Source organism: Syngnathus scovelli, chromosome 5 (assembly GCF_024217435.2).
Source record: "Syngnathus scovelli strain Florida chromosome 5, RoL_Ssco_1.2, whole genome shotgun sequence".
Classification (NCBI taxonomy): domain Eukaryota; kingdom Metazoa; phylum Chordata; class Actinopteri; order Syngnathiformes; family Syngnathidae; genus Syngnathus; species Syngnathus scovelli.
In genome coordinates, this window is record NC_090851.1 from 21819026 (window position 1) to 21842554 (window position 23529).

The 23529-nt window shown below is 49.6% G+C and overlaps 6 non-coding genes and 1 pseudogene across 6 annotated transcripts; all 7 read right to left on the reverse strand.

The window, feature by feature from the left end:
• Positions 1-424: 424 nt before the first annotated feature.
• LOC125969716 (5S ribosomal RNA) lies at positions 425-543 on the reverse strand. Its single transcript, XR_007481710.1, has one exon. It is a non-coding gene; the product is annotated as a 5S ribosomal RNA (ribosomal RNA).
• Positions 544-1173: 630 nt separating this feature from the next.
• Positions 1174-1292, reverse strand: LOC125969697 (5S ribosomal RNA). The gene has a single exon (XR_007481692.1). It is a non-coding gene; the product is annotated as a 5S ribosomal RNA (ribosomal RNA).
• A 4317-nt stretch (positions 1293-5609) lies between these two features.
• LOC125969705 (5S ribosomal RNA) lies at positions 5610-5728 on the reverse strand. The gene has a single exon (XR_007481699.1). It is a non-coding gene; the product is annotated as a 5S ribosomal RNA (ribosomal RNA).
• Positions 5729-6571: 843 nt separating this feature from the next.
• LOC125969665 (5S ribosomal RNA) lies at positions 6572-6690 on the reverse strand (annotated as a pseudogene).
• Positions 6691-7321: 631 nt separating this feature from the next.
• On the reverse strand, positions 7322-7440 carry LOC125969690 (5S ribosomal RNA). Its single transcript, XR_007481685.1, has one exon. It is a non-coding gene; the product is annotated as a 5S ribosomal RNA (ribosomal RNA).
• Positions 7441-17604: 10164 nt separating this feature from the next.
• On the reverse strand, positions 17605-17723 carry LOC125969706 (5S ribosomal RNA). Its single transcript, XR_007481700.1, has one exon. It is a non-coding gene; the product is annotated as a 5S ribosomal RNA (ribosomal RNA).
• Positions 17724-18566: 843 nt separating this feature from the next.
• Positions 18567-18685, reverse strand: LOC125969717 (5S ribosomal RNA). The gene has a single exon (XR_007481711.1). It is a non-coding gene; the product is annotated as a 5S ribosomal RNA (ribosomal RNA).
• Positions 18686-23529: the final 4844 nt, after the last annotated feature.

Sequence of the window (23529 nt, forward strand, 5' to 3'; positions counted from 1 at the left end):
GGACCACTAGTCTAAAAGAATCTGGCCGTAACTGGAATAGGGTTCTACGCGAATGCCCAACGGAAAAGTGAAGTGCACAAAACCTGCATTTGGCTGTATCAAAATAAATGTCATGAAAAAGGTAAAAACACTACATGGAAGCACAATGTGTTGTGCTGGGATCTTTTACAAGTAAAGACTGCTGCTTTGAGTTCACAGGGAGCCATGCTCTTTATTCACTGTACATAGTCTGTCCTCTAGCGGTAAAAACGTGAACTGCAATGCTATGGCTGTCGCCACACAATGTAGGTTTTAAACTCGTGTTGTAGTTTCAGTGTCGGAGTTCAAACTAGGCTTGCAGTTTCCGAATGCCATTCTTGATGGGTGCTGTAAAAAGTTCTTGGCTTACACGATTGAAGTGCACATAAGAAAAAAAAAAAAAAAAAGCTTACGGTAACTGGTATTCCCAGGCGGTCTCCCATCCAAGTACTAACCAGGCCCGACCCTGCTTAGCCTCCGAGATCGGACGAGATCGGGCGCTCTCAGGGTAGTATGGCCGTAAGCCGTGAGACCGCTCAGAATTTTTCATTTTATAGACACAATCGCCCCTGAAACCATGCCAAGCAGCGGCGGGACTTGATGGCTGTGGTAAAAGTTTCCTTTCACAATTGACGTGGGAAAAAAAAAAAAAAAGAGGCTTTCAGCACCTGGTATTCCCGGACGGTCACCCTTCCCTTTTGTTTTTTTTTGTTTTTTTTACAACCAGGGCCGAAACAGTCTTTCTTCCAAGGCTTTTGGTGTTTTCTGGAAACATGGCTATCATGAAAAGTTATTGACAGCTTTTTATGCGGTAGCACGAATTTGCCGTTGCGACCTGCATTTTGCTGAATCAAAATAAATGCCTTGAAAAGTTTAAAAACACTTCATGGAAGTGTTGTGTTGGGTTCTTTTACAAGTCAAGCCTGCTGCTTTGAGTTCACAGGGAGCCATGCTCACTGTACATAGTCTGCTCTCTAGCGGTAAAAAATGTAACTACAATGCTGTGGATGTCACCACATAATATAGCTTTCAAACTCGTGTTATAGTTTCAATGTCGGAGTTTAAATTAGGCTTGCTGTTTCCGGATGCCATTCGTGATGGGTGTTGTAAAAAATAGCTTCTTAAACGATTGAAGTGCACATAAGAAAAAGAGAAAGCTTACAGCACCTGGTAATCCCAGGCGGTCTCCCATCCAAGTACTAACCAGGCCCGACCCTGCTTAGCTTCCGAGATCGGACGAGATCGGGCGTTCTCAGGGTAGTATGGCCGTAAGCCGTGAGGTGACCCAACATTTTGCATTTTATAGACACAATCGCCCCTGAAACTAGCGAGCGAGCCAATGAAGCCTTCAAAACTGCTTCGGCACATGGAGACCAAGCATCCTGCATTAAAAGACAAACCTTAACCACTTCGGGTTTCATTGTCTCCGATTACGCCTGGATGGGACCGGCTCGTTTCTGAGAAACAAGCTCGGTGCTCCCAATAATTCAACGTAATGGTGACTTTTATTTTTATGTGGTTTATATTTGTTTTTATGCCAGTCGTATCATTTTATTTAATCGTATTTACCGTATTTGCCGGTGTACAGGTCGACTCGGTGTATAAGTCGACCCCCTAAAATTTGACGGAAATTTACGATTTTATGATATATCCTTTGTATAAGTCGAGCTCAATTGTTGCATTATATTAAACTTCAAAATTCAATATGCGAAATTTATTGACGAAATGTGTTCAAATTTTGGGAGGCCGTGCGCATGCTGCTGTTTATAAGCACCGCGGAGGAGATCGCGGCCGGCGAGCTCGCGCACGCCGCCCGGCACCAACGGGAGGCCGGAAATAGCTCCAAGCCGAGCGAATCGGCACTTTCTAAGCACCGCGGAGGAGATCGCGGCGCCTCATTGGACTTCCAGCGGCCGGCGAGCTCGCGCACCCGCCCGGCACATCCGGGAGGCCGTGCGCACGAGCCAAGTGGCCGAAAATAGCCCCCGCCGAGCGGATCGGCTGTTTATAATCACCGCGGAGGTTGTCGCGGCGCCTCATTCGACTTCCAGCGGCCGGCGAGCTCGCGCACCCGCCCGGCACATCCGGGAGGCCGTGCGCACGAGCCAAGTGGCCGAAAATAGCCCCCGCCGAGCGGATCGGCAGTTTATAAGCACCGCGGAGGTGGTCGCGGCGCCTCATTCGACTTCCAGCGGCCGGCGAGATCGCGCACCCGCCCGGCACATCCGGGAGGCCGTGCGCACGAGTCAAGTGGCCGAAAATAGCCCCCGCCGAGCGGATCGGCTGTTTATAAGCACCGCGGAGGTGGTCGCGGCGCCTCATTCGACTTCCAGCGGCCGGCGAGCTCGCGCACCCGCCCGGCACATCCGGGAGGCCGTGCGCACGAGCCAAGTGGCCGAAAATAGCCCCCGCCGAGCGGAACGGCTGTTTATAAGCACCGCGGAGGTGGTCGCGGCGCCTCATTCGACTTCCAGCGGCCGGCGAGCTCGCGTACCCGCCCGGCACATCCGGGAGGCCGTGCGCACGAGCCAAGTGGCCGAAAATAGCCCCCGCCGAGCGGATCGGCTGTTTATAAGCACCGCGGAGGTGGTAGCGGCGCCTCATTCGACTTCCAACGGCCGGCGAGCCCGCGCACCCGCCCGGCACATCCGGGAGGCCGTGCGCACGAGCCAAGTGGCCGAAAATAGCCCCCGCCGAGCGGATCGGCTGTTTATAAGCACCGCGGAGGTGGTCGCGGCGCCTCATTCGACTTCCAGCGGCCGGCGAGCTCGCGCACCCGCCCGGCACATCCGGGAGGCCGTGCGCACGAGCCAAGTGGCCGAAAATAGCCCCCGCCGAGCGGATCGGCTGTTTATAAGCACCGCGGAGGTGGTCGCGGCGCCTCATTCGACTTCAAGCGGCCGGCGAGCTCGCGCACCCGCCCGGAACATCCGGGAGGCCGTGCGCACGAGCCAAGTGGCCGAAAATAGCCCCCGCCGAGCGGATCGGCTGTTTATAAGCACCGCGGAGGTGGTCGCGGCGCCTCATTCGACTTCAAGCGGCCGGCGAGCTCGCGCACCCGCCCGGCACATCCGGGAGGCCGTGCGCACGAGCCAAGTGGCCGAAAATAGCCCCCGCCGAGCGGATCGGCTGTTTATAAGCACCGCGGAGGTGGTCGCGGCGCCTCATTCGACTTCCAGCGGCCGGCGAGCTCGCGCACCCGCCCGGCACATCCGGGAGGCCGTGCGCACGAGCCAAGTGGCCGAAAATAGCCCCCGCCGAGCGGATCGGCTGTTTATAAGCACCGCGGAGGTGGTCGCGGCGCCTCATTCGACTTCCAGCGGCCGGCGAGCTCGCGCACCCGCCCGGCACATCCGGGAGGCCGTGCGCACGAGCCAAGTGGCCGAAAATAGCCCCCGCCGAGCGGATCGGCTGTTTATAAGCACCGCGGAGGTGGTCGCGGCGCCTCATTCGACTTCCAGCGGCCGACGAGCTCGCGCACCCGCCCGGCACATCCGGGAGGCCGTTTGCACGAGCCAAGTGGCCGAAAATAGCCCCCGCCGAGCGGATCGGCTGTTTATAAGCACCGCGGAGGTGGTCGCGGCGCCTCATTCGACTTCCAGGGGGCGGCGAGCTCGCGCACCCGCCCGGCACATCCGGGAGGCCGTGCGCACGAGCCAAGTGGCCGAAAATAGCCCCCGCCGAGCGGATCGGCTGTTTATAAGCACCGCGGAGGTGGTCGCGGCGCCTCATTCGACTTCCAGCGGCCGGCGAGCTCGCGCACCCGCCCGGCACATCCGGGAGGCCGTGCGCACGAGCCAAGTGGACGAAAATAGCCCCCGCCGAGCGGATCGGCTGTTTGTAAGCACCGCGGAGGTGGTCGCGGCGCCTCATTCGACTTCCAGCGGCCGGCGAGCTCGCGCACCCGCCCGGCAACTCCGGGAGGCCGTGCGCACGAGCCAAGTGGCCGAAAATAGCCCCCGCCGAGCGGATCGGCTGTTTATAAGCACCGCGGAGGTGGTCGCGGCGCCTCATTCGATTTCCAGCGGCCGGCGAGCTCGCGCACTCGCCCGGCACATCCGGGAGGCCGTGCGCACGAGCCAAGTGGCCGAAAATAGCCCCCGCCGAGCGGATCGGCTGTTTATAAGCACCGCGGAGGTGGTCGCGGCGCCTCATTCGACTTCAAGCGGCCGGCGAGCTCGCGCACCCGCCCGGAACATCCGGGAGGCCGTGCGCACGAGCCAAGTGGCCGAAAATAGCCCCCGCCGAGCGGATCGGCTGTTTATAAGCACCGCGGAGGTGGTCGCGGCGCCTCATTCGACTTCCAGCGGCCGGCGAGCTCGCGCACCCGCCCGTCACATCCGGGAGGCCGTGCGCACGAGCCAAGTGGCCGAAAATAGCCCCCGCCGAGCGGATCGGCTGTTTATAAGCACCGCGGAGGTGGTCGGGCGCCTCATTCGACTTCCAGCGGACGGCGAGCTCGCGCACCCGCCCGGCACATCCGGGAGGCCGTGCGCACGAGCCAAGTGGCCGAAAATAGCCCCCGCCGAGCGGATCGGCTGTTTATAAGCACCGCGGAGGTGGTCGCGGCGCCTCATCCGACTTCCAGCGGCCGGCGAGCTCGCGCACCCGCCCGGCACATCCGGGAGGCCGTGCGCACGAGCCAAGTGGCCGAAAATAGCCCCCGCCGAGCGGATCGGCTGTTTATAAGCACCGCGGAGGTGGTCGCGGCGCCTCATTCGACTTCAAGCGGCCGGCGAGCTCGCGCACCCGCCCGGCACATCCGGGAGGCCGTGCGCACGAGCCAAGTGGCCGAAAATAGCCCCCGCCGAGCGGATCGGCTGTTTATAAGCACCGCGGAGGTGGTCGCGGCGCCTCATTCGACTTCCAGCGGGCCGCGCACTCGCGCACGCCGCCCGGTTCAAATTTTCTAAGTGCAACGCACAATGAGATGTATGAGAAACGGCCTTGGTTACCATCACATTTGAAGCGATGAATACGAAGTTAAATTTTATGACTCGGTGTATAAGTCGAGGTCGATTTTTTTCGGTCGATTTTGGATCGAAAAAGGTCGACCAATACACCGGCAAATACGGTATATATACTTATTATAAATGTAGTATTTATTTATATAGATTTATTGTTTATTTATATATATAAAGGCAGGTCCGCAAAAATATTTCTGACGCGTAGCCGGTCCGTGGCGCAAGAAAGGTTGGGGACCACTAGTCTAAAAGAATCTGGCCGTAACTGGAATAGGGTTCTACGCGAATGCCCAACGGAAAAGTGAAGTGCACAAAACCTGCATTTGGCTGTATCAAAATAAATGTCATGAAAAAGGTAAAAACACTACATGGAAGCGCAATGTGTTGTGCTGGGTTCTTTTACAAGTAAAGACTGCTGCTTTGAGTTCACAGGGAGCCATGCTCTTTATTCACTGTACATAGAGGTTTTTAACTCGTGTTGTAGTTTCAGTGTCGGAGTTCAAACTAGGCTTGCAGTTTCCGAATGCCATTCGTGATGGGTGCTGTAAAAAGTTCTTGTCTTAAACGATTGAAGTGCACATAAGAAAAAAAAAAAAAGAGCTTGAAGTGCACATAAGAAAAAGAAAAAGCTTACAGCACCTGGTATTCCCAGGCAGTCTCCCATCCAAGTACTAACCAGGCCCGACCCTGCTTAGCTTCCGAGATCAGACGAGATCAGGCGTTCTCAGGGTAGTATGGCCGTAAGCCGTGAGGTGACCCAACATTTTGCATTTTATAGACACAATCGCCCCTGAAACTAGCGAGCAAGCCAATGAAGCCTTCAAAACTGCTTCGGCACATGGAGACCAAGCATCCTGCATTAAAAGACAAACCTTAACCACTTTGGGTTTCATTGTCTCCGATTACGCCTGGATGGGACCGGCTCGTTTCTGAGAAACAAGCTCGGTGCTCCCAATAATTCAACGTAATGGTGACTTTTATTTTTATGTGGTTTATATTTGTTTTTATGCCAGTCATATCATTTTATTTAATCCTATTTATATATATTTATTATAAATGTAGTATTTATTTATATAGATTTATTGTTTATTTATATATATATAAAGGCAGGTCCGCAAAAATATTTCTGACGCGTAGCCGGTCCGTGGCGCAAGAAAGTTTGGGGACCACTAGTCTAAAAGAATCTGGCCGTAACTGGAATAGGGTTCTACGCGAATGCCCAACGGAAAAGTGAAGTGCACAAAACCTGCATTTGGCTGTATCAAAATAAATGTCATGAAAAAGGTAAAAACACTACATGGAAGCACAATGTGTTGTGCTGGGATCTTTTACAAGTAAAGACTGCTGCTTTGAGTTCACAGGGAGCCATGCTCTTTATTCACTGTACATTGTCTGTCCTCTAGCGGTAAAAACGTGAACTGCAATGCTATGGCTGTCGCCACACAATGTAGGTTTTAAACTCGTGTTGTAGTTTCAGTGTCGGAGTTCAAACTAGGCTTGCAGTTTCCGAATGCCATTCTTGATGGGTGCTGTAAAAAGTTCTTGGCTTAAACGATTGAAGTGCACATAAGAAAAAAAAAAAAAAAAAAAGCTTACGGTAAGTGGTATTCCCAGGCGGTCTCCCATCCAAGTACTAACCAGGCCCGACCCTGCTCAGCCTCCGAGATCGGACGAGATCGGGCGCTCTCAGGGTAGTATGGCCGTAAGCCGTGAGACCGCTCAGAATTTTTCATTTTATAGACACAATCGCCCCTGAAACCATGCCAAGCAGCGGCGGGACTTGATGGCTGTGGTAAAAGTTTCCTTTCACAATTGACGTGGGAAAAAAAAAAAAAAAAAGGCTTTCAGCACCTGGTATTCGCGGACGGTCACCCTTCCCTTTTGTTTTTTTTTGTTTTTTTTTACAACCAGGGCCGAAACAGTCTTTCTTCCAAGGCTTTTGGTGTTTTCTGGAAACATGGCTATCATGAAAAGTTATTGACAGCTTTTTATGCGGTAGCACGAATTTGCCGTTGCGACCTGCATTTTGCTGAATCAAAATAAATGCCTTGAAAAGTTTAAAAACACTTCATGGAAGTGTTGTGTTGGGTTCTTTTACAAGTCAAGCCTGCTGCTTTGAGTTCACAGGGAGCCATGCTCACTGTACATAGTCTGCTCTCTAGCGGTAAAAAATTTAACTACAATGCTGTGGATGTCACCACATAATATAGCTTTCAAACTCGTGTTATAGTTTCAATGTCGGAGTTTAAATTAGGCTTGCTGTTTCCGGATGCCATTCGTGATGGGTGTTGTAAAAAATAGCTTCTTAAACGATTGAAGTGCACATAAGAAAAAGAAAAAGCTTACAGCACCTGGTATTCCCAGGCGGTCTCCCATCCAAGTACTAACCAGGCCCGACCCTGCTTAGCTTCCGAGATCGGACGAGATCGGGCGTTCTCAGGGTAGTATGGCCGTAAGCCGTGAGGTGACCCAACATTTTGCATTTTATAGACACAATCGCCCCTGAAACTAGAGAGCGAGCCAATGAAGCCTTCAAAACTGTTGGAAATGATATACTTTTTATCATTGGATTCTATGTATCTACTTTTGTGTGCAAGACTCTCCGCAGTATGTGACCATCTAGCCTTGTGAAAATGATTTGGGGGCATATGGCCGGCTAATGACTGGAGTCATTAGCCACGCTATACAATAAGCCCCATAGTTAGCTAGACATGTTCAGATCATGAGATTGTCATGGGATGGCTGAAGCAGACAGAGGTCTCATTTAAGTTGAAGTCATGAGTACGACACCGGGATGTATTCCCAGGGCCACTAAAGACTACGTTTTTGTTAAGCTAATAGTCATGAGACGTCCAATACTGCTCCGTCCACGAGAGTATCCCCTTTGTTCTGTGGTAATGAGATATAACTTTGGAATGTATTTCCTGCCTGTGAACCTACCCGATCATGTACACTTGCCCAATTGTTTCTTTCTCAATAAAAAGGTCGGCAAAACTCAGAGCAGAGCGCGAATCTCAGCCACACTTGCTGTGTCTGGGATGCGCCCTTCTGCGCAGGAGAAAACGCTAAGCCAAGAAAGACCTACCGTCTCCGAGATTGATTTCAGATAAATGTTGTCAACCCAACATTTTTGGGGGCTCGTCCGGGATTTCCTGAAAATCTGCTCGCTGATCCGAAGAGTGTTGAAGACGCCGAATCCGTGCACGGCAGAGGTCACAGGACGCCTGAAGGAAAGCCCTGGGGAACAATGTTCATCCACCAGGCCGGCGTCCGGTTCAGCACCTCTCGGCAGCGAGGATTGACGGAAACTTCAAAAGAAATCTCTCAGAGACTCGGTGAGACCTCTTTGTTGGCTGCGTGGTTGGGGTATTTTAGTCCCCAGAAAAAGGGTACCCGGGTAAGGACGGCGGAGTCCTTGTTGTGAATTCCAAGTGATAGGAATTCGGTCTACAGATGGAACTTGTAGACGGAAATACACCTCGTTGTGTTAAGAAAATTCCGCGGTGTGAATGTGTGTGAATGGTAGCACGTATCACTCGCTATTGTGCTGCATGTAACATGGTGGGAAGAAATGGCAAATTTCTGTGGAATTCCTCACCAGAAAACTGGTCAAAGCAGGAATTACCACAGAAAGTTGTTATTGCACTAAAGAAACATTCCATCTTTAGAAATCCCTATGATTTAAATGTTGAACTAAATTGATTACAATGGGGGGCCGTCAAAGTGTTACTGACAATGTATCAGGGGATGACAAGTATACGTTAAATAAGTTACCAAACTTGAGGCTGCAAGTATGATTGTCAGACAATGAAGCTATAGTGCGTAGGCGCACTGTTAGGCGTGGCTCAAGAAGAGGAGCCTGAGGCAGAAGCTCCTTCTGCTCCTATGCAAAACATGCATCTAATTTAAAAGACCTGAACCCCCCCCCCCATATGATAGCAAAATATATTATGGTCAGTCAATAAGAACTCCTGTACAAACAAGAAGCATGACCAAGGCTGTTAAATTTCCCCAAAGTATAAATGACGCTGATGTATGCGAATGATACAGTTGTCAAACCTTATTGAAAGGCCAGTAATGTGAGAAAAAAATAAATAAAAATAGTAAAACCAAAACATCAAATAGAGGAAGACGTTTGCACAGCATTGTTTGTTGATGTTGTTTGTGCACTGTGTTTTGTTGTGGGCCTTTGTGTTGTCCTTGTGTTCTCTGTGTGTTTATGTGTGTCTATGTGTTAAAATTTTGAAATTGGCTAAAATAGTGTGCAAGGAAAGTTACTAGACTGGGGTCTATTCGATTTGCACTGCAAGAAAAAATAAAATAAAAAAGGAGACATTAAAACTGGAAAATGCACTTTTTGGAGAAATTGGGGTAAATACTAAATAAATATGAATATTCATAATAAAAAATGAATAAATACTTAGGAGATGCAACAGAATGATGTTCGAGCAGAATTGAATCAGTTGAAACATGTAGAACTTAGAGGTGAAATATGAATTTTGTAAAATTTTGCAGAAATTTTAATCAATCTTTTATTGGCCAAGTTTGAGCATGCCATAGCATTACAAAGAAGTAATGATTTAACGTGAAAATATGAATTTTATAATTTTGCAATTTCGGGAATGTTTAAAAACTTTCCCAGTGTGATTTAAATGGGCTGAATGATGTGAATTTCAAACTGGGACAATGTAAAGGTGAAATGTAGAATTTGCCTTTAAGAATGAGTGGAAGGAAAATTGCCCTAAATTTGCAAATTTTGTGGAAATGAAAAGCTTATGGAATTAATTGAATGCAATTCTCTCCTCTTGAGTGAATTTTTGGAATATGTCAAAATCGGAATGAGTGGGTTGTTTTACCAAGAACCTTGAGAAAGGACAGATTCAAATGAGGACTGTGAATTAAAAATGATGTAGTATGACTGTGTGGACAGCTTGAAGAGAGCTTGAGGAGAGTGAGAACAGTGCATGCGTGCGTGCCTGTGTGTGTGTGCGCGTGTGTGAGATGCAAATGAGCAGGAATGAATGACAAGATACAGCTTGAATGGTTGACGTTGTTGGAGACTACTATGTGAAATGTAGTAGAACAACTTTGAAGAAAGAGTGATTTTGAGCATATTTAATGCTAAGAAAAGAAAACAGGGCTTATTTCACAGTGGTTGACTGATTATCATGGATTGAATGGCTCGTTTTACGCTTTCATCTAAAAGTCAAGTCAAGTTTATTTGTATAGCCCTAAATCACAAACAGTCTCAAAGGGCTTCAAGTAGACAAAAATTCAAGTTTTCGTCTACAATGATGATAATTGCTTTTGAAACAAAGGAAGTGTAAGGATGAGATTCCTTTCTCCTCATGCAGCATTTAGGCCAGAGAGGAAGTGAAGTCAAGTAACAGAAGTTAGGATGGGTAAAAACCAGAAGTAAACTATCTTGGTTTACTCTCAGCGAAAGGGAGAGCAGGGAACAGGTTATATTAGACACACCACGACCTGCCACGAAGAACAACTGATGTTTTTTTCTGTCATTACAGCAGAGCTTGGGCTCCATGCTATGCTGAAATTGCTAAGCCACTAACAGGAGTGGCTCATGGACAGCCGTTAGCAGTCAAAGATACATTCGCGTGGACACCAAAAGTAGAAGAAGGATTGACAAGATTGAAAATGATATTAGTTCAAACAACAAAGGGTGTGATAATGGATAAGGTGCTATTGACGATGTCAATAACAAAACTGTTTTGCCAAAATGACTTTTAAGGCAACGCCTGTTGTGTCACTTATGTGACAACAGGGGGGAGATGAGTTATTAGTTACCTATTAGTTACCTTTGGTTTAGATTCTTGAAAAAAAAATTTTTTTTTTTAAGCATGTCCTGTTTGTGTGAAACATGATCCACACAGGAACCTAAAAGAAACTCTATATAAAAATTCGAAGATTCAAATAGTGGAGCCTAACAGGAACATGGAAAAAGTGAACAGCTGAGAAATGGCCTTCGATGTACTAGCAGTGAATTATAAATTCAGGACAGTTCAGTAATATCTGTAAAGTGAGCATAACACCATTAATACTGAGGTCAAAATAGAGATGATACTAGGCAAAATTTGGAAACTAGATCAGAAATTGAAGGCTCAAATCAGGAAAGGTGGAAAGGTAATAGAGAGAATGGCATAAAATCAAAGTTAGGAAAACAAAAGATAGATAGTAGCCTGAAAATAGGAGGAGTTTCTGGAAATTACAGTATAATTGAGAGAAATAACAGCTAAGACTTGCAATTTAAGTTTAGGGTAATCTGTCAATTTAAAATGGTTCAAATGAGGTCCATCACAATACATCCGAGCACTCATGAAGGAAAGGCGCTGTTCTTCTCAGGTAGATTAGATTATTGATAATAGTAGAATTTGAAGTTTGATTAACAGAAGGCACTATGGAATTTATGTCAAATTGGAAGATGATATTTAAGTTTGGTATCCCAGTCTGTTTTTTCAGTATCCATCAGTGACTCTGAAACTCGATCCCGAGACTCCACCGACAGCTGAGAACATCAAGAAAAATGGTGCATGGCTCTAAGGCACCTTTGACCTTTGCAAGAGCAAAGAAGGACTAAATTTGTGCTTTGGGGGGAGCACAACGCTTCTGGAGGAGAACGACATCCTCGGCGGCGGAGTACAAAGAGTGAATGGACTCACAAGATGAGAATGGACTCAGTTGAAAATGGACTCATCCAAGAGTGAGGGATGAGTTGACTCTGAGACTACAACCAAAGATAACAACCTGACAATGAGGTGCGGCGAAAGACACACAAGACCTGAAAGATGCATCAAGACGTTATCAAACTTGGTGGAGCTTGGGTCAGAGTGGATGGAAGCTTGCTTGGGCACTGAGTTTGACACAACTGAGGAGTCTTGCTAAAAGATAAACAAATAAGGAACAAATTGTGTAGTGTTACGAAGAAAGAAAAAGTATCATAGTCAGAGGATAAATTTGGATGAAACAGATAGGCTAAAATTGTAAGAGATAAGAGTAGAATCACATTTAGCCCATCCAGCTTAACAATTAGACATTTAGTCATTAACAGTTCGGAGAAGGAAAAATAGGGCATTAGGATCTACTAGGATGCAGTCAAAAGGTGATTAGATTATTCAATGGAGGTAATTAATAAAGTAGAAGTTAATCACACCTCATAGGGAAATTCTGGTGTCAAAACAAAAAGTTTGATAAGATCAAGGAATAACAGCCATGAAAACTTTTGACAGTTAAGAATAACACTGCATGAGACTCACACCAAGTGACAGTGAACGCGATGACAAATGTGATAGGACTCGGAAAACAAATGCCTTAACATGGCAAAGTGAAAATAATGTAGTGGAGTAGACTGTTGGAGGAAGACTTTTGAGTATCTTTACCCAGGTGCTCGATCAGAACGATGGATTAGGACAAGATTATTTAAGGACCTACTGAGGCTGCTTCTTTCCCCATGCTCACCCATGAACATGCTCAGCAGTACAAATGACTGAATTTTTAGGCATTTAATTGGCAATTTTACAGTTAAGGTCCGGTACGAATGTACGAAATATTCACTTGGGAAGGACATCCAGAAATGAAGGGTTTACCGTTAATATTCGCTGATTGCCTGTTCACTTACACATACTAAATTTGTTTGTTGTTGTATGAGTGATAGATGCAAATGGATTGGCGCTTGTGTGGTTACGAATATGTGTGTGTGTGTGTGTGTGTTGAGGGCAGTATGAAAGGCCAAAGTATTTTGTAGTTGGTATGAAAGGGTCACAGTTGAGGGTAAGATTCCTCTCACCTGAGACGGGAACACCCAAGTGTGATGACTAACAGCCGATGGTTAATCAAAGGCACCATGAACAACAAAAATAGTTCATGGAGAAGGCCGAATTCAGCAACACGGATGGACAAGACAGGACTGATATCGAACACTAGGACGATGGACATATGACATGACGAACCTGAACTCACCCGACAAGGTGACAGACTATGTAGATGACAACCATACATATGGAACTTAAGCTTGCTTGTGGCAAGTGCGAGCTTGGCTTTGTTTCTGTGTGTCACTTGACTTATTGCAGCGTCAACCGACAGCCAAGGAGCAGATTGCTGGTTGTTTTATAACTTGTATTACTTTTGCAGGTTGTCGATTGCAGTCTTGGAAAGTTTATGTTGAATTCACGTGAAAATGTTAACCCTAACCCTTTTGATTTTTATGATGATTGATGATTTTCAGGACGGAATCCCCGTGCGCCATGATTCATTGTGTGTCTATTTTCATTTAGTAGATACTCGATGCCTGTGTAGTTTTGTGAGCACAAGTGTTCGTTGTTGGTATTGCCGAGTGTGAGGTGCACAGTCAATTTTCAGGAACTTGGGGATGACGATCCTGGATGACTGCAAGGTTCGACAGGACTGGCTGCAAGACGTGATGATGTGGTAGGACGTTTGCCGGTTCCTTTTTAAATGCCTAATGACACATTGGGCGAATGTGTTAAAGGGGGGTGGAGTTACGTTTGAGTGCGTAAGTAGATACATATAAAATTTAATTGTGACATTCAATGCTTTTTTGGATTCACTTGTTTTGGAGGCTTTAACAGGACGTGCCAGAATTCAACAGGCAGCAGTCACAGGAGAAATCGTGCGAGACTGACAGCACGATGAGAAATAAGGAAGATAATTCATAACTCCTGGGGGGAGTGTTGTTGTTTGTTTGTTTGTTTGTTTGTTTTAGGTTCACGCGGGCCTCTGGATCGTAGGAGTAGATGCAGGGACGCTTGGAGGTTCTATTGAACAACGACCACCAATCATCCCCGTGCCCCAAACAACCACAAAGGAGAAGAATTGTTTGCTGACGACTGGTTATGGAGATGTCGATTACTAGGGAACTCCTGAACGCTGACCGGGGCCTGGGAAGAGACTCTGAGGACGGTGAAGTGGACATAAAGATCTTGGATGGACAGCAGGCCCTGGGCAGTGATCCCAGAGCAATTCATCGACAGACACATACATATGCAAGGGGGGCAAAACTAAGAGCATTTCAACTTTGCAGTATGCTGTGATATTGTGTCAATATTATGTCCTTCATTACTTTATCAAATGACCACATGCGGCATTATTTTAATTAGTCACATGACTAAAAGGCTGACATCAGCATCTGCTGTCCAGAATATCATGTTGGCCCAGTGTGAACAAGATGAGTGGGACCGCCTTGCGTAAATCGCCTACCTGTCTATTTTTCTTGACGATCCAGAACAAAATACATTCCATTATAACGAACATAGCCAAAGCCGGATGAAGGGCTGTAGTTCTGATAAACTCTGGAATGTAAATTTTCATGCTTTTTGATGGTACTATACTATATTGTGTAAGCATATACTCATTTATACACATATGTAGTTATTAGTTGATGTTTTGTTTTCCCATGAATTCCAATGTTAAAAACAGGAGGGAATGTTGGAAATGATATACTTTTTATCATTGGATTCTATGTATCTACTTTTGTGTGCAAGACTCTCCGCAGTATGTGACCATCTAGCCTTGTGAAAATGATTTGGGGGCATATGGCCGGCTAATGACCGGAGTCATTAGCCACGCTATACAATAAGCCCCATAGTTAGCTAGACATGTTCAGATCATGAGATTGTCATGGGATGGCTGAAGCAGACAGAGGTCTCATTTAAGTTGAAGTCATGAGTACGACACCGGGATGTATTCCCAGGGCCACTAAAGACTACGTTTTTGTTAAGCTAATAGTCATGAGACGTCCAATACTGCTCCGTCCACGAGAGTATCCCCTTTGTTCTGTGGTAATGAGATATAACTTTGGAATGTATTTCCTGCCTGTGAACCTACCCGATCATGTACACTTGCCCAATTGTTTCTTTCTCAATAAAAAGGTCGGCAAAACTCAGAGCAGAGCGCGAATCTCAGCCACACTTGCTGTGTCTGGGATGCGCCCTTCTGCGCAGGAGAAAACGCTAAGCCAAGAAAGACCTACCGTCTCCGAGATTGATTTCAGATAAATGTTGTCAACCCAACAAAAACTGCTTCGGCACATGGAGACCAAGCATCCTGCATTAAAAGACAAACCTTAACCACTTCGGGTTTCATTGTCTCCGATTACGCCTGGATGGGACCGGCTCGTTTCTGAGAAACAAGCTCGGTGCTCCCAATAATTCAACGTAATGGTGACTTTTATTTTTATGTGGTTTATATTTGTTTTTATGCCAGTCGTATCATTTTATTTAATCGTATTTACCGTATTTGCCGGTGTACAGGTCGACTCGGTGTATAAGTCGACCCCCTAAAATTCGACGGAAATTTACGATTTTATGATATATCCTTTGTATAGGTCGAGCTCAATTGTTGCATTATATTAAACTTCAAAATTCAATATGCGAAATTTATTGACGAAATGTGTTCAAATTCTGGGAGGCCGTGCGCATGCTGCTGTTTATAAGCACCGCGGAGGAGATCGGGGCCGGCGAGCTCGCGCACGCCGCCCGGCACCAACGGGAGGCCGGAAATAGCTCCAAGCCAAGTGGACGAAAATAGCCCCCGCCGAGCGGATCGGCTGTTTGTAAGCACCGCGGAGGTGGTCGCGGCGCCTCATTCGACTTCCAGCGGCCGGCGAGCTCGCGCACCCGCCCGGCAACTCCGGGAGGCCGTGCGCACGAGCCAAGTGGCCGAAAATAGCCCCCGCCGAGCGGATCGGCTGTTTATAAGCACCGCGGAGGTGGTCGCGGCGCCTCATTCGACTTCCGGCGGGCGGCGAGCTCGCGCACCCGCCCGGCACATCCGGGAGGCCGTGCGCACGAGCCAAGTGGCCGAAAATAGCCCCCGCCGAGCGGATCGGCTGTTTATAAGAACCGCGGAGGTGGTCGCGGCGCCTCATTCGACTTCCGGCGGGCGGCGAGCTCGCGCACCCGCCCGGCACATCCGGGAGGCCGTGCGCACGAGCCAAGTGGCCGAAAATAGCCCCCGCCGAGCGGATCGGCTGTTTATAAGCACCGCGGAGGTGGTCGCGGCGCCTCATTCGACTTCCAGCGGCCGGCGAGCTCGCGCACCCGCCCGGCACATCCGGGAGGCCGTGCGCACGAGCCAAGTGGCCGAAAACAGCCCCCGCCGAGCGGATCGGCTGTTTATAAGCACCGCGGAGGTGGTCGCGGCGCCTCATTCGACTTCCAGCGGCCGGCGAGCTCGCGCACCCGCCCGGCACATCCGGGAGGCCGTGCGCACGAGCCAAGTGGCCGAAAATAGCCCCCGCCGAGCGGATCGGCTGTTTATAAGCACCGCGGAGGTGGTCGCGGCGCCTCATTCGACTTCCAGCGGCCGGCGAGCTCGCGCAAACGCCCGGCACATCCGGGAGGTCGTGCGCACGAGCCAAGTGGCCGAAAATAGCCCCCGCCGAGCGTATCGGCTGTTTATAAGCACCGCGGAGGTGGTCGCGGCGCCTCATTCGACTTCCAGCGGCCGGCGAGCTCGCGCACCCGCCCGGCACATCCGGGAGGCCGTGCGCACGAGCCAAGTGGCCGAAAATAGCCCCCGCCGAGCGGATCGGCTGTTTATAAGCACCGCGGAGGTGGTCGCGGTGTCTCATTCGACTTCCAGCGGCCGGCGAGCTCGCGCACCCGCCCGGCACATCCGGGAGGCCGTGCGCACGAGCCAAGTGGCCGAAAATAGCCCCCGCCGAGCGGATCGGCTGTTTATAAGCACCGCGGAGGTGGTCGCTGCGCCTCATTCGACTTCCAGCGGCCGGCGAGCTCGCGCACCCGCCATGCACATCCGGGAGGCCGTGCGCACGAGCCAAGTGGCCGAAAATAGCCCCCGCCGAGCGGATCGGCTGTTTATAAGCACCGCGGAGGTGGTCGCGGCGCCTCATTCGACTTCCAGCGGGCCGCGCACTCGCGCACGCCGCCCGGTTCAAATTTTCTAAGTGCAACGCACAATGAGATGTATGAGAAACGGCCTTGGTTACCATCACATTTGAAGCGATGAATACGAAGTTAAATTTTATGACTCGGTGTATAAGTCGAGGTCGATTTTTTTCGGTCGATTTTGGATCGAAAAAGGTCGACCAATACACCGGCAAATACGGTATATATACTTATTATAAATGTAGTATTTATTTATATAGATTTATTGTTTATTTATATATATAAAGGCAGGTCCGCAAAAATATTTCTGACGCGTAGCCGGTCCGTGGCGCAAGAAAGGTTGGGGACCACTAGTCTAAAAGAATCTGGCCGTAACTGGAATAGGGTTCTACGCGAATGCCCAACGGAAAAGTGAAGTGCACAAAACCTGCATTTGGCTGTATCAAAATAAATGTCATGAAAAAGGTAAAAACACTACATGGAAGCGCAATGTGTTGTGCTGGGTTCTTTTACAAGTAAAGACTGCTGCTTTGAGTTCACAGGGAGCCATGCTCTTTATTCACTGTACATAGAGGTTTTTAACTCGTGTTGTAGTTTCAGTGTCGGAGTTCAAACTAGGCTTGCAGTTTCCGAATGCCATTCGTGATGGGTGCTGTAAAAAGTTCTTGGCTTAAACGATTGAAGTGCACATAAGAAAAAAAAAAAAAAAAGAGCTTGAAGTGCACATAAGAAAAAGAAAAAGCTTACAGCACCTGGTATTCCCAGGCAGTCTCCCATCCAAGTACTAACCAGGCCCGACCCTGCTTAGCTTCCGAGATCAGACGAGATCAGGCGTTCTCAGGGTAGTATGGCCGTAAGCCGTGAGGTGACCCAACATTTTGCATTTTATAGACACAATCGCCCCTGAAACTAGCGAGCAAGCCAATGAAGCCTTCAAAACTGCTTCGGCACATGGAGACCAAGCATCCTGCATTAAAAGACAAACCTTAACCACTTTGGGTTTCATTGTCTCCGATTACGCCTGGATGGGACCGGCTCGTTTCTGAGAAACAAGCTCGGTGCTCCCAATAATTCAACGTAATGGTGACTTTTATTTTTATGTGGTTTATATTTGTTTTTATGCCAGTTGTATCATTTTATTTAATCCTATTTATATATATTTATTATAAATGTAGTATTTATTTATATAGATTTATTGTTTATTTATATATATAAAGGCAGGTCCGCAAAAATATTTCTGACGCGTAGCCGGTCCGTGGCGCAAGAAAGTTTGGGGACCACTAGTCTAAAAGAATCTGGCCGTAACTGGAATAGGGTTCTACGCGAATGCCCAACGGAAAAGTGAAGTGCACAAAACCTGCATTTGGCTGTATCAAAATAAATGTCATGAAAAAGGTAAAAACACTACATGGAAGCGCAATGTGTTGTGCTGGGATCTTTTACAAGTAAAGACTGCTGCTTTGAGTTCACAGGGAGCCATGCTCTTTATTCACTGTACATAGTCTGTCCTCTAGCGGTAAAAACGTGAACTGCAATGCTATGGCTGTCGCCACACAATGTAGGTTTTAAACTCGTGTTGTAGTTTCAGTGTCGGAGTTCAAACTAGGCTTGCAGTTTCCGAATGCCATTCTTGATGGGTGCTGTAAAAAGTTCTTGGCTTAAACGATTGAAGTGCACATAAGAAAAAAAAAAAAAAAAAAAAAGCTTACGGTAACTGGTATTCCCAGGCGGTCTCCCATCCAAGTACTAACCAGGCCCGACCCTGCTTAGCCTCCGAGATCGGACGAGATCGGGCGCTCTCAGGGTAGTATGGCCGTAAGCCGTGAGACCGCTCAGAATTTTTTCATTTTATAGACACAATCGCCCCTGAAACCATGCCAAGCAGCGGCGGGACTTGATGGCTTTGGTAAAAGTTTCCTTTCACAATTGACGTGGGAAAGAAAAAAAAAAAGGCTTTCAGCACCTGGTATTCCCGGACGGTCACCCTTCCCTTTTGTTTTTTTTTGTTTTTTTTACAACCAGGGCCGAAACAGGCTTTCTTCCAAGACTTTTGGTGTTTTCTGGAAACATGGCTATCATGAAAAGTTATTGACAGCTTTTTATGCGGTAGCACGAATTTGCCGTTGCGACCTGCATTTTGCTGAATCAAAATAAATGCCTTGAAAAGTTTAAAAACACTTCATGGAAGTGTTGTGTTGGGTTCTTTTACAAGTCAAGCCTGCTGCTTTGAGTTCACAGGGAGCCATGCTCACTGTACATAGTCTGCCCTCTAGCGGTAAAAAATTGAACTATAATGCTGTGGATGTCACCACATAATATAGCTTTCAAACTCGTGTTATAGTTTCAATGTTCAATGTAAAGGCATCCAGGCCGATTCGGAGGCAGGTTCGAGTGTGGCCAGAGGGTGCCTCCGATGCACTTCGTGACTGCTTCGACACCACTGACTGGGACTTGTTTAAGCAGGCAGCCACCTACAACGATTGGACGGACATAGAGGAGTATACTGACTCTGTTACCTCTTACATCACGAAGTGCATCGATGATGTGACTTGCTCGAAATCCGTCGTCACTCGCGCGAACTGGAAGCCGTGGCTGACGGGGGCTGTCCTCAGACTGTTGAGGGCCAGGGACAAGGCTTTCAGAGCGGGGGATGAGGCTGGCTTGAGGACAGCGAGGGCCGACCTGTCCCGAGGCATCAAAGAAGCGAAGAAGGCGTTCTCGTGCAAGTTCTCCACCCACTTCAAGGACAGCAAGGACACACGTAGCCTTTGGCGGGGCATTCAGACCATCACGGACTACAAGCCCGCGCCGAGGAGCTGTGAGGGCGACGTCCGTCTGCTGAACGATCTGAACCGCTTCTTTGCTCGCTTCGACGCCCAGAACAGCACTTGCCCGCTGAAGTCCACTCCCCCCCCCACTAGCTACCCCCTTCTGCGTAGCGTGCGGCACTGTTGCGCTATTTTCGGGATGGTCTGCTGTACGCGCACTTGCTCCTTTTTTTCTGCTCCTCTTATTTATTTATTTATTGTTGTGTTATTTATTCATTATTTATTCAGCACACTTTTGTTATACTTGTTTACTTGTTTGTCTGTTGTGAGCCATGTCTTGTCACCGTGGGATAGGGGGGAACGAAATTTCGGTTTCTTTGTGTGTCTTTGGCATGTGGAGAAATTGACAATAAAGCTGACTTTGACTTTGACATCTCGGCCAATCTACACGCCGAGGGCTTCGATACGTACAAGTACGACGCGCCCACTGACGCGCTCTACGTGGGCCTGGGGCAGCACACAGCACGTGACTTTAAGACAGTGCGTAAGGGTTCACGCGTTTGTTTCAAGCTTCATGGAGCGGAGCCCATGCAATTTGAGGTGCAGGTGGGCGCGCAGGGTGGTAGCAGTGTCACCTTTATCACGGCCGTGGAGACGTATGCCCCGGAGTTTGAGCGCCCTCGTGACGTTCGGTACCACGGCTGCTTCATTCTACCCACTGCCGACTTTTCCGCCATGTGCCGAGGTTTCAAGCCGGGCACTATGACTATTGACGCTGTGCTGGAGAAGCAGGTTAGCATGTCCATGTGTATTGAGGGCTTCAAGACAAAGACGTACCGCTTTGGTACGGCCACGGACAAGCGCCCCGAGTACCACGCTGAGGTATCCTCCGACCGCATCCTAAAATTGGCCAAGATGGCAGCATTTGCAGACAGCAAAGAGGGTGTGCGAATGTACGTAGGTGACCTAATCAAGTTCGTGGCAACGTACAAGCTGGGTACTGTTGAGGTGCACATAGACGTTACTCGTTAGTGAGCATGTACTTAATGTCCCTGTCTATGATACGGATAGCCAGCTGGGCTGAGTACGTCTGGTTGTTCATCAGTGTGATTGTGCATTTGTACAGTCCGGTGTCAAACCGGTTGGGTCGGGCTCACCGCAGACCAGTACCGTTACATCAGCCTCGCATCGGCCCGCGGTGGCCAGCAGCAGCAGCAGCAGCAGCAGCAGCAGCAGCAGCAGCAGCAGCAGCAGCAGCGTCCAAAGTATTCCAAGTATGCGTGAGTGTCTATGAGACAAGTGGTCGCCATGTGCAAAGAACGTAACATCGATGTGAGAAATGAAGATACCGGGCGCCCGTACACCCACGCAGAGCTGTGCAAGAAGCTAACGGGCAGTTCTCCCACCATCACGGTACCCGAAACTGTTACAAAGTGCATGAAGATCCCCATAGAGGACATTCGCAACAAGTGTGATGAATTGGAAATATCCCCCATGTCGCCTACCACGGGCATGAAGCGTAACAAGAACAGATTGTGTCAGCTGTTGGTGAGGGCTGTACATAGTCCCACACAGCGTAGCCCGTCGCCTCAGCGGCCCTTGGAGGAAAGTCTCTTGGCGATTGAGGAGAGCGCTGAGATGGAGATCCAAAGACGATCCAACACGGACAACAGCGCCCCGGTGCAACAGCCCCTGTGTGAAAGTCCGAGAAGACCACTAAATGACGACAGCCCTCCGGTGGCGAGCCCCAGCATGGACGGCAGCTCGAGAGGGCCACTGGATGAAGACAGCCCTCTAATGGCAAGCCCCAACACGGACGACAGCTCCCCGGTGCGACGGCCACTGACCGAAGGTCCAATGACGCCCGTCAGCCCAGACGGTCCTATGGTGCGAGCCAGGCAAAGCCCGTCGAGATCCCCGACCAGGACTCTGATGATACCCGACGGCCCAGACAGCCCTCTGGTGCGAGCCAGGCAAAGCCCGACGAAGCCCCTGACCGAGACTCTGATGACATCTGACAGTCCGCTGGCAGACTACAGCTACAGTACACGGCCCCGGTCTAACAGCCCCGTTGCGGGCTCTCCGGTGCAGCGGCCCCTGACTGAAAGTCCAACGAGGCCCGTTAGGCCATTGGTGGACTACGATAACAGCCCGTTTAGCAGTCCCTACTCCATAGGCACCGGTCCGTCATGTTCCATCGTTACTAGTCCGGTGTCTACCAAGCGACCTCTTGATAACGAAGCTTCACCTCTGGCGAAGCGTGTGCGGTTCGAACCCACGCACACGCCTGTTCCTCTACGCAGCCTCCGGGAGTGGACCGATATGGTCGCCATCATGTCGGAGTGCGAGTTGCTGAACCGTTGTTTGGAAGGCGGTGTGCCGGTCAATGATCCCAGGACGGGGCAGCGCCATAGCGTCGCACAACTGCGTGACGAGCTGCTCGAACAGGTAGCCGAGGAGCTACGCGTCTCACAGAGGTCATTTGAGGAACCCCTGTACGGCACCGAGACTCTGGAGGACCTGAAGAGAATGCGCGCAGCCGCACATATTTCCTTGCGGGACTGTAACATGGAGTATCGTTCTGCCGACAAGCTCAAAGACTTGTACGTTAAACACCTGGGTGATGCGTGGCTTTGGCCCAGCATGGATGAGATAGAACGGTTGATGTCCTCCGAGAGCCCCGTGACCATTAAGATGCGGGCGCGTGTTTACAAGCTGCCGCTCGTCTACAACTATGATGGTGGATCCCGGCCCCTCCAGGAGATTGCCCGTGATGTGCTGTACGAGCAAAAGAGCGCCGAGCGGCGCGCACTATACGACTCTTGCGACGAGCAGCGGAGCCGGTGCAACATCGATAGCTTCAACGAACACTCTGTGCGCCGGGGGGAGCCCTGCGCGACTCCCCCTTGGGAACGACCAGTGCCCCAGCCCATGATCAACACATCTCCCATCTTTTCTACACTACGTGACAACACACCCGTAGTGGGACCTTACAACACGGTAGTGAGTTGCGCCATCCCGTACCCAGAGCTGGGCCAGGAGATCCGCCCGCAGCCCGAGAATACGACAGCGCGCCCGTTGTACGGGGCCCTGGTGAGACCGCTGAATCTACCAGTGGACATCTTGCCGGGCGGCTTTGACAATGTCATCGCTTACACCAGCATCGAGGATATGCCCCTGCAGTGTGTTAACGAGGATAACATTCAGAAGACATACACACCCTATGTGCCCGTGTGTGCCTGTGTTAAGCAGTACGCCTTGGACGCAGTCCACGATGTGATCAGGCCCCCCACGACTCAAGAGGAACAGCTCCTGTCTGTGTACGAGCCCATGAGCACGAGCAGCTGGACTATTACAGAAGCGTGACACCCAAGCTCAAGCTCTCTGATAGGTACTACGCCCCATACACGCAGAACGGTGTGCAGGTGCCCTGCATCATGCATGTCGAACACTACAAGAAATACATAAACGACGTGCTGTACACTTACGATAAGCGTTGTGGTGCAGACTGGCGAGCGCTACTGGCCCACGGCAGTGTGGGGCAAAATCAGGACTGTGTGCCCGCATCCCCCGTGCCCCCACCCCTGACGCCACGCGGCTCTCCCAGACCAATGTCTCTCGAGTCCTCGCCATTATCCCCTGTGCCAATGTCCCCTCCTATATCCACGGTGCCCATGACCCCGGGCCATTCTCCCAACTACTCGCTGCCGATCGACGGGCTCATAGACGTCGCCCACTCGCCATCGATCGACGATCTGACGCCGCTACCGCCCTTGCTGTCGCCCCTGCGGGAGCCGGACATCGACGTCACCGTTGCGGACTTCTTTAACTGGACTGAACGGGACTACGGTGTCCACACCGAGTGGCTGGCCGACGGGCAAAAGGCACACACGGCTC